Raw genomic sequence first — 9850 nt, forward strand, 5'->3', positions numbered from 1 at the left:
GTATGTATGTATGTTGTATGAATGTAGTATATATGTAGCATGTATGTAGTATGTAGTATGTATGCATGTTGTATGATAGTAGTATATATGTAGTATGTATGTAGTATGTATGTATGTTGTATGAATGTAGTATATATGAAGTATATATGTAGTATGTATGTAGTATGTATGTTTTTGTTTTTTTTGTTTTTTTACATTCAACACATTAGCCAGATGATGGGACTACTACTGTCCCATCATTGGCTAATGTGTCAATTACTGTCATTGTAGCAGGCATAGCCCGATGGGACTTGTAGTCCCATCGGATGATGCCTGCACACACACACAACCCCCAGGAGGCCCGTACAGACCCCAGGCAGGCCCGCACAGACCCCAGGCAGTTGGCACAGACCCCCGCAGGCCCACACAGACCCCCAGCAGTCCGCACAGACCCCCGACAGGCCTGTACAGACCCCCGGCAGGCCCGTACAGACCCCCGGCAGGCCCGCACAGACCCTCGGCAGGCCGCACAGACCCCCGGCAGGCCCGTACAGAACCCCGGCAGGCCCGCACAGACCCCCGGCAGTCGGCACAGACTCCCGGCAGGCCCGCACAGACCCCCTGGCAGTCCGCACTGACCCCCGGAAGCCAGCACAGACCCTCGGCAGGCCCATACAGACCCCCGGCAGGCCCGCACAGACCCCCGGCAGGCCCGCACAGACCGCGCATCATGATGACATCATTTCAGCAGCCAATCACAGCCACAACACTGGCTCATTGCATTATGGGGACTTCCGATTCCGGTATCCGATATTGTAAAAATATTGGTACTCGGTATCGGAATTCCGATACAGCGAATATCGGCCGATACCCGATATTTGCAGTATCGGAATGCTCAACACTAGTGACGACCCATTCACTTCTATTGTGTGTTGACATGTTTTGAAAATTTACGAATGCACCATGCTGCAACTTCTTTACAGTCGGATCTTGATCCAATGCGAGCTAGCAAGAAATAAGCAGATTAACGCACTATCATAGACCAACATTGTTGCCAATTTAACAAAAAAATTTTGTTAGCATTTCACAATTTTTGTTACCAGGGAGAATGATCACTAAGTAACACTTTTAAAAAAGTGATAACAAACTGTGGGCCCATGATTGTACCTTATTTCATCTTAGTATTTTTCAAGTAATGTATGTTGTTGGGCATGTCAAATCAAATGCCACACATTTACTTAAGGAGATCTGTTATGTACTGTGTACACAAATTGCTGTGTGGCATTATTGTCTTTGTTTAACAAACTATTAAAATATGTGAGAAATGTTATTTGTTCAGATTACACATATCAACAATTAACCAAGGATTTTTATTTTGTTTACAACACATGTATTTTTCCAATTGTGGATCAAAAACAAACAGAAAAACCATAATGTAGCTACATATTTCTGTAGCTTAGTAGCGTAGTTACAAATCCACATAATCATGACAGGAGAAAGATTCCTCGCTGGGATTTTCTGCACTTCCACGTTCTAGGCTGGAGGAGTGTGTGGCCATTTGGACTCTATGCATTTATGGCTGGAGTGTGGGAGTTTGACGAGGTGTTGATGTTAAAATTGAAGGTGTAACAGATGGAGATGGGGGATAAGGTTGGTTTTCAATAGTCACCCAAAAAGGTAGGGGCAAATTTTGTTGGTGATGTAAAGTACTTTCAGAGTCAGAAATCTGGCTGACATATGACTGGGAATAACTATTGTTGTCACCTCTTGGCAGATGGGTGTGCGGGACATATGTGCTCACTACAGGTGTCTGTTGCCTTGATAGCAGAGTGTAGGGCTGTGGATGGGCAAGATTTCCACCACTACTATCACCACAGACATGATGGAAGACATATTTTTATATTGTTTCCTGTAGGTGCTGGTGGGGGCAGACATTTCTCCATAATGATGCCTGGAGGAGGGGCTGGAGGCACAGATGAAGGGGCAGACATTTGCCCATAATGATGGCTGGAGGCACGGGCAAGAGGAAACCGAAAAGGACCAGACATTTGTAGATAAGGATGTCTGGAGGCAGGAGGTGGAGGCACAGAAGAGGGTGCAGGCATCTGCTGAGATTGTAGGGTTGCAGTTAGAGGTTCAACCCCTGAAGATAGTGTACCAACATTTTGGCCACATGTGATGTTGGGATCAGATGGCATCTGTATTGGATGCTGGCCAGCTCGCCATTTTTCAATTGGCCCTAGCACCTGGTTTGGTTCTTGCTCTCCCTGACTTGCATCAAGGAGGGACAATATTGCAGCCAGTACCCGTTCCTGCAGTCCTTCAGGAACTTTGGCTAGGCAGGGAGGGAGGGACCTACAAAGAAGATCTACAGAATTTTCTGGTGTCAGGGAATTGATAATGGCTAAAACTCAAGCATCAATGAGCTCAGGCAACATACGTGTGTCTTCATGTCACCTGTCTGGTCTATCTCAGAGAGTGTGTGCAAGATACCGAGGTATATTTGATGTTGCTGCTGCCTGTGGTGCTGGGGCTGCTGCTTGAGATGTTGTTTGTCCCATTTGTTGTGTGCTTCCTTGTCCAGCATCAGTGGAGGGCTCACCGACATCAGACACCTGTTGAGCCTGTGGTGGTGGAGTTGGGTCAACTGGGGGTTCTGTCTCAGATGCTGAAGTACATGGAACGGATCTGTCCGCTGTGGCCGAATCATCTGAGTCATCCAGGTTGTCAGCAGTCCTAGGAGCAAACACATTGTCCCATGAACAAATTGTTTGGAGAAAACTTTACACCAACAAATTATATGAATTGGGCTAATTTGTAACAGCAAAAGAACCTAGGTAAAGACCATGGGGCTATTTCAAAATTTAACATATACACATGTGTATGTGTTAAAACACAAATGTATTTATGTTAGCTAAGTATTGGTCAACAAATGTAGGATATTTTTTGGACATTTTTCTAAAAATAAATTTCTTACAATACACTGTTGTAAGGTTAATATGTTAGACAAAATATAATGAGTAACTTACGGATTTATCTCCAGGATTGGCCTGAGAAATGCTAAGTTGTGGTAGTAGACATATTATCTCTTTTTGGAAGCACCTGATGTGAAGGAGAGGGGATTAAATTCACGCCTGAACTGGTCCCTCGCTGAGCGTCTTCGCCGTTTAACCAAATCAACTGTTGGGAAAGTGTGAAAACCACAAAAATGTCACATAAATGCAAAGATAAAAATATTATTTAAAAAAACAACACAATAGGCTCAGCTATGTTCTAGTTCAAAAGTTCTTTGGTTAGGGTCATGATGCCTTGTAAAAAAATAACGTAAGAAAAAACCTTTTTTCCCTTGCTATTAACACTAAGAAGTGTGTGAGCACTTTTAACCATGCTGTCATCCAAAACTTTAATGTCTGGGCACCATGACCATTTTTCAAATTCATTTCTACAAAAATAGCCTGCATGTCTTTGGCTGTGTAGAACAACACAAACATTTCCACAATTAACATTGACCAGCACCCATATGTAAGGCTTTGCCTTGTGGATAAAATTTTGTGTGGTGGTAATAATGAAGTGTCAACATTGGATTCAGCACAGTCAGACACAAACACTGGTGTGGCCACCACAAAATGTGAAAACCAAACACTCCAAGGGGGTACTATGTTTGAAAATGTTGTGTCTGCAGATTAATAATAGCGAGCAGCACATGGTGATCCTTACATGTCAAAATTTTCCACTTTAAGAAATTGAAATTTTACAAATGTCATATACAGTTTCAGTGCAAAAAATTTGCAAAATATTACATCTAGCAATTAATGCATTGCAAAATATGCAAGCATACTTAGGCCTAAGCCCAACAAATGTGTGACATTTGTAGAGATATGGTTGAATACAGTCCAGACTGTAAAATATGATCTAGCACATTTGTTAAGCCATTTGGTGAATGTTTTTCCCAGCAATATGCGCTCCTGAAGGATGATGATGGAACTTGATATTTAGGTTCAAGGATGATTTTTATTTTTGATTAAAAATAGAATACAAACTTGCGGTGCGCTCCGGGAGAGAGGCGGCGGGGCTTCCGGCCGCACTCCGGTCCACGGGGCGTGCGGCGTTACTCGCCGGGGGCTCGGGGACCCCCGGCTATCCCTGGCCGGGATGGGCTCCTCTGCACTGCGGTATCGTCACGTTTAGGGGGGATTCTGACTTAGAGGCGTTCAGTCATAATCCCACAGATGGTAGCTTCGCCCCATTGGCTCCTCAGCCAAGCACACGCACCAAATGTCTGAACCTGGGGTTCCTCTCGTACTGAGCAGGATTGCTATTGCGACAACACATCATCAGTAGGGTAAAACTAACCTGTCTCACGACGGTCTAAGCCATGGAAGTTTAAAACAAAAAACATTTTTTTTTTTTGCACATGCCATACAAGTACCCCTTGACTTGGCAATGTAAATGCACTTTTTTATTATATCCAAAACACATTTCCAAATGTTAGAAAGACATAAAGCTACAGAACAGCACTAAAATGCTGACAAGACACACACTGCATGTTATTTCCATTTAGAACAAGAATGGTTAATGAATAATTATGATATTAAAGAGAGGATCAAACCATAATACTAGTCATAATGTAAAGTATATATGATAATGTGTTTTGACCTAAAGGGCTAAATACACATCAGCTAATGTGTGTGTTGGTTATACATGTAACATAACCAATATAAAGCACAATGTTAACTATTTATAGTTAACATATAGTGAAATTATAGCTTTAAAAAGGAACATCTATGGGGTAACTTACCAAACTTTGCCTGCTTTGCTGGTGACTATGTGGGCCAACCAGGTCTTGGGTAGAGCTGTTCAGCTACAGCGAACCAACCACGTTCTATCGCCAGCCTATCATGGTAGCCTTCTGATCGAGTGTCCTAAAGTTCGGGATGTTGCTCCAGCAGACTTATTAGCAGTTCTGTGTCCACACGGGGGGGGGGGGGCATAATATAGTCCAAAATCACCACAGTTCAAATATGCTATCACTGTGGTAACACTCCAACTTCACCTCACACGAAAAAATGCTGTCCAGACTTTGCAAAAGTTTTGGCCAAGCAATGTCTAGACACCTTTCTACTATTGATACAATTGATTTGAATGTTAACCCTATAAGTTTGAAAATGCACACGGACCACACATGGACGCATCCATGTGTGGTACATGTTTACACGAACCCATTGACTTGTATGGGTCCGTGTGATCCGTGCTGTCACACAAAAACGGACATGTCTGCATGTTTTGCATATGGACACACGGTCCGTGAAAACATGCTGACATCTGCAGAGACACATTCAGCTGAATGTGTCTACGTGTGTCAGTGTCTCCGGTACATGAGAAAACTGTCACTATACGTACCGGAGCCACTGACGTGTGAAACAGGCCTCATAAAGAAGCTGCCAGAAGAATGAATGTTACTTCTTTTAAAAGCTAAAAGTTGTGCGAAATACTGAACTTTTGGACAGTGATGTCATTTGGATTTTGCTGTGGACTATGTCCATTTTTTAGGTAGTTTTTCATCATTTTTTAGGTAGCTTTTCAACATTTTTCAGGTGGATTCCGGTCAGCATTTGCCTGAAAAAGACATCATGTGCACATAGCTACTAACTAGAAATTTCAAGTCTTTGAGAACTTTTGAGTTTTACAGTTTACTGCACTGCACAAAAAACTGCATACACAACCAAAAACCTCTAACACTGCTTCAGAGAAAAAGAAAACTTACTCAGTTTTTGCTAGAAAAAACATAAACTATGTGCAAACAGAGGATTTTTGCTCGGTTTTCGAAGTAGAAACCGCAGAAACTTTCCAAATGCCAAGTATTTGCGGAATTTTTACATTTAGAGAAGGGTTTGGAGTTTCCGTTTCTGCTGCAAAAACGCAGCCAAAAAACTTAATGTGCACGTACCCAAACACTCAAACTTAACATCAGCGTTTCTTGCCAAACGTTTCCAAACCGATGCTTCACTTTGCACATTCCACCTTCCTTTCAGACTGCAGACAGCCCTCTGGTAGTTTTCCATTAATGAATGGTATCAGCCCCACCTGTGGTTTCTGGTCAGTAAGATTGCATGTGGGATGGAGTATGGGAGCAAACCCTCCACCCTGTCTCTCCAGTCACTCCTAAAAAACAAACTCCAGTTACATAAAAGAAATTATGGTAATCACTTTTCCCCAATAGTCACATATGTCAATTTATGTAGTAATAATAACATCCCAATTACTCATTTTTTTATTTATATTCATTTTTTCTTTTTCTGTATTCATTCTTATAGCTCGACTAGTATGTGATCATATACATATTTGGATGTTTATTTATCCACATATATACAGGTGCTTCTCACAAAATTAGAAAATCATCAAAAAGTTCATTTATTTCAGTTCTTCAATAAGAAAAGTGTGACTTGTATTTTATATAGAGTCATTACAAACAGAGTGATGTATTTCTAGCGTTTATTTCTGTTAATGTTGATGATTATGGCTTACAGCCAATAAAAGCCCAAGAACCATTATCTCAGTAAATTAGAATGCTTTATAACACCAGCTTAAAAAAATTATTTTAACGGCTTCCTGACCGCCGACTGTAGATAAACGTCAGCGCTTGCAGGGCTTTGTGCAGCGCCCACGTTTGTCTACGGTCGGCAGTTTTGTGCCCCCCAGGACCCCCCGTACCTTATAACGCGGGGATCCTGGTGCACAATGCTTCCTGTGACCCCCGACCTCATCGAGACCTGATTAATTCAGGTACTGATGATGTCAGCATCACAGCAGACAATGAGAGAGATCACTGGGAAAGTTTGTTGTAGCAACGAACTTTCCCGTTGATCTGCCTCATAGTAATGCAATTTCTCCACTGATCTTCTGTCAGTGAGAGATCAAAGGAGAAACTTTGTGACAAGCGCTGCTGGCAACATCTGTGCCAGTCAGCAATCTTGTCACAAAGTAAAAAAAAGCAGACACGGCAGGTTAGGGCTAGTGATCTAGTTAGGGCTACAGTTAGGGTTACGGTTAGGGTTACTGTTAGTGAAAAGGTTACTGTTGGGGTTAGTTTTATTGTTAGGCTAAAGTTAGGGATACGGTTAGGGTTACTGTTAGGGAAAGGGTTAAGGTTAGGGTGGGGACTAAAGCTTGGGTTAGGATTGAGGCTAAAATTAGGGTTAGAGTTGGGGCTAGGGTTAGGGTTGGGATTAGGGTTAGGAGTGTGTTGGGGTTAGGGTTGTGGTTAGGGTTATGGTTAGGGTTGGATTAGGGTTAGAGGTGTGTTGGAGTTAGGGTTGGAATTAGAATTGGGGGGTTTCCACTGTTTAGGCACATTGGGGCTCTGCAAACGCAACATGATGCCCGCAGACCATTCCATCAAAGTCTGCATTGCAAAACGTCACTACTTCCCTTCCAAACCCTACCGTTTGCCCAAACAGTGGTTCCCCCCAGTGGGTATCAGCATACTCAGCACAAATTGGACAACAACTTTTGCTGACCAATTTATCCCGTTACCCTTGGGAAAATAATAAATTGGGGGCTAAAAGATAATTTTTGTGGAAAAAAAAATGTTTTTTTATTTTCATGGCTCTACATTATAAACTTTAGGGAAACACTTGGGGGTTCAAAGTGCTCATTACACATCTAGATAAATTCCTTGGGTGGTCTAGTTTCCAAAGTGGGGTCACTTGTGAGAGATTTATACTGTTTAGGCAAATCAGGGGCTCTGCAAACGCAACATGACGCCCGCAGACCTTTCCATCAAAGTCTGCATTCCAAAACATCTCTACTTCCCTTCCGAGCCCCAACGTGTGCCAAAACAGTAGTTTTCTCCCACATATGGGGTACCAGCGTTCTCAGGACGAATTGGACAACAACTTTTGGTATCCAATTTCTCCTGTTATCCTTGTGAAAATAAAATATTGGGGGTTAAAAGATCATTTTTTTGGAAAAAAAAGATTTTGTTATTTTCACGGCTCTACATTATGAACTTTAGGGAAACACTTGGGGGTTCAAAGTGCTCACCACACATCTAGATAAGTTCCTTGGGTGGTCTAGTTTCCAAAATGGTGTTATTTGTGGGGTTGTTTCCACTGTTTAGGCACATCATGGGCTCTCCAAAGGTGACATGGTGTCCGATCTCAATTCCAGCCAATTCTATTCTGCCTTGAACAAGTCAAACGGCGCTCCTTCATTTCCGAGCTCTGCCGTGCGCCAAAACAGTGGTTAACTCCCACATATGGGGTATCGGTATACTCAGTACAAATTGCACAACTACTGTGGCAGTTTAATTTCTTCTGTTACCCTTGGGAAAATAAACATTTTGTGTCATAAAGATCATTCTTGTGGAAAAAATATGATTTTTTTATTTTTACGGCTCTACCTTATAAACTTCTGTGAAGCACTTGGGGGTTCAAAGTGCTCACCACACATCTAGATAAGTTCCTTGTGTGGTCTAGTTTCCAAAATGGTGTCACTTGTGGGAAGTTTCTATTGTTTAGGACATCAGGGACTCTCCAAACACGACATGGCGTCCAATCTCAATTCCAGCCAATTCTGCATTGAAAAAGTCAAACGGCGCTCCTTCCCTTCTGAGCTCTGCTGTGCGCCCAAACAGTAGTTTACCCCCACATGTGGGGTATTGACGTATTCAGGAGAAATTGCACAAAAAATTTTGTGATTAATTTTCTCTTTTTACACTTGTGAAAGTAAAAAAATTTGGTTCTGAATTAAAATGCTTGTGAAAAAAGTTAATTTTTTTTTTCCTTCCACATTCCATTCACTCATGTCAAGCACCTGAAGGTTTAATAAACTTCTTAAATGTGGTTTTGAGTAGCTTGAGGGTTTCAGTTTTTTGAATGGTGTCACTTTTGGGTATTTTCTGTCATATTGACCCCCCAAACTCATGTCAAATGTGAGCTGGTCCCTAAAAAAATGATTTTGTAAATTTTGTTGTAAAAATGAGAAATCGCTGGTCAGCTTTTAACCCTTATGACTTCTTAACAAAAAAAGTTTCCAAAATTATGCAAATGTAAAGTAGACATGTGGGAAATGTTATTTATTAACTATTTTGTGTGATATGACTCTGACTTAAGGGCATAAAAATGAAGCGTTTGAAAATTGCAAAATTTTCAAAATTTTTGCCAAATTTCCATTTTTTAACAAATAAAGACAAGTCATATCAAATAAATTTTACCACTATTATGAAGTACAATATGTCATGAGAAAACAGTGTCAGAATTACCAGGATCTGTTGATGTGTTCTAGAGTTATGACCTCATAAAGTGACACTGGTCAGAATTGAAAAAATTGGCTCAAAAGGGTTAAAATCCGAAATGTTGGCCTACTGAAATGTATGTTCAGTAAATGCACTCAATATTTAGTCGGGGCTCCTTTTGCATCAAATACTGCATTAATGCGACTTGGCATGGAGGCGATCAGCCTGTGGCACTGCTGAGGTGTTATGGAAGTCCAGATTGCTTTGATAACAGCCTTCACCTAGTCTACATTGTTGGGTCTGGTGTCTCTCATCTTCCTCTTTACAATACTCCTTAGATTCTCTATGAAGTTAAGATCAGTCGAGATTGCTGGCCAATCAAGCACAGTGATACTGTTGCTCTTACACCAGGTATTTGTACTTTTGGCAGTGTGGACAGGTGACAAGAACTGCTAGAGAATGAAATTTCCATCTCCAAAAAGATTGTCGGCAGAGGGAAGCATGAAGTGCTCTAAAATTTCCTGGCAGATGGCTGTGCTGACTTTGGTCTTGATAAAGCACAGTGGACCTACACCAGCAGATGACATGGCTCCCCAAACCATCACTAATTGTGGAAACTTCACACTAGACCTCAAG

General features: G+C 41.7%; 1 long non-coding RNA gene across 1 annotated transcript; it reads right to left on the bottom strand.

The window, feature by feature from the left end:
* Positions 1–1330: 1330 nt before the first annotated feature.
* LOC141083072 (uncharacterized) lies at positions 1331–6139 on the bottom strand. The gene is made up of 3 exons (XR_012230642.1): positions 5927–6139; positions 3009–3159; positions 1331–2715 (listed from the first exon to the last, which is right to left on the bottom strand). It is a non-coding gene; the product is annotated as an uncharacterized lncRNA (long non-coding RNA).
* Positions 6140–9850: the final 3711 nt, after the last annotated feature.

Source organism: Dendrobates tinctorius, unplaced genomic scaffold (assembly GCF_039654945.1).
Source record: "Dendrobates tinctorius isolate UK_male_01 unplaced genomic scaffold, ASM3965494v1 ptg000019l, whole genome shotgun sequence".
In the NCBI taxonomy this organism is placed as follows: domain Eukaryota; kingdom Metazoa; phylum Chordata; class Amphibia; order Anura; family Dendrobatidae; genus Dendrobates; species Dendrobates tinctorius.